Genomic DNA, 1,348 nt, shown 5'->3' with positions numbered 1-1,348 from the left:
TTGCCACTCCTGCCAAGCAGCACCTGTTCTGAGAGGTTCTCTCAAAAATGGAGGAAATGGGGTAACTTTTGCATGTTTTGGCCTAGTTTGGATACTGTATACTGACTCTCTCAAGGAGTTTTAAAGCTGTTTTGGCTTCAACAGCCATAAGAGAAACAAAACTATATTTTTCACTTTCATTGGTCTATGTATTTAATGCCCTCTATCTGGGCTTTAAACAAGGTTGCCAACATACTTTTTTAGGTTATTTCCATAAACAGTAAAAATGAAATTGTAAGACAATCTTTTCATTTTTATCCTTCTTTTTCCAATCTCATCATCAATTAGCAATGTGTTATGGTTGGACATACAAAAGAACTACATGGATACATCCGTCTCCATTTTTAGAATGTAAGCTCCCTAATGCACTCATTTTCCTAATACATATAGCAAAAAATCAGTAGATATATTAAATCTTTTATTCATTGAAATAAGATGAATCAATGAAAGGAAATACAGATTTAGACAATCATCTAAAGTGTATATGGATAGCAAACAAGCATTAAAAATGAGTACTTTATTTAACAATTATTGAGCACCAATACAGTGCCAGGTTCCATGTAGGAAGTAACGGTAAATTAAGAAATGTTTTCTCTGATCCTTTTGCAGTTCATGAGCATGATGATTGGATTTTCATGCACTGCATGAGATGTGCCTCCTACAAATCCAAATCTTCTTAGGAAGGTTGACCAGTTCTCCATTTATACTCCTGTTCTTGTTTGCTCTGATGATGTTTCTAGTTTCTGCTCCAAGATTTGAAGTTCACAGCTAGAACTGTATTCCTTAAAATTTCCTCAACTAAAGCTGTAGTAAGCGTCTCCTTTTCCAATTTTCTCTAAATATGTTAATATGGAGTTGGCAATCTTTGTCTAAATTTCTCTTGGATTAGCTGAGATGTGCCTGGCACCCACCAGTGAGGCGACTCCATTCGCTCACTCTCCAAAATTTTCTCAGGCAGGATGTGCAGCTAACACATCAGACAATTTCCCAGGGCCTTCCCACCTGGGGCTCTCCTACCAGCTAAGGTGTGTGCCCCCAAAGACCAACATGGCACAAGGGCAGGGCCAAAGATCTTCTTGATAAGCTGATGAATAGGGTAAGAAATATTTATTTATTTGTTTATTTATTCTGAGGCAGAGTATTGCTCTATGGCCCTGAGTAGAGTGCCCTGGTGGGCTAGGTTTTCCTGTCTTTCTTTCTTTCTTTTTTTTTTTTTTTTTGAGATAGAGTCTTAGTATGTCTCCCTTGTCAGAGTGTCCTGGCATCACAGCTCACAGCAATCTCAAACACTTGGGCTTAAGTGATTCTC

At 37.8% G+C, this 1,348-nt stretch overlaps 1 non-coding gene across 1 annotated transcript; it reads left to right on the top strand.

Annotated features, from left to right (window-relative positions):
* Window positions 1–636: 636 nt before the first annotated feature.
* LOC128578906 (small nucleolar RNA U13) lies at window positions 637–745 on the top strand. The gene has a single exon (XR_008377995.1). It is a non-coding gene; the product is annotated as a small nucleolar RNA U13 (small nucleolar RNA).
* Window positions 746–1,348: the final 603 nt, after the last annotated feature.

This window comes from Nycticebus coucang, chromosome X, assembly GCF_027406575.1.
Source record: "Nycticebus coucang isolate mNycCou1 chromosome X, mNycCou1.pri, whole genome shotgun sequence".
Lineage (NCBI taxonomy): Eukaryota > Metazoa > Chordata > Mammalia > Primates > Lorisidae > Nycticebus > Nycticebus coucang.
The sequence above is the reverse complement of the archived record's forward strand: the minus strand, read 5'-3'. Positions and strand labels throughout refer to the sequence as shown.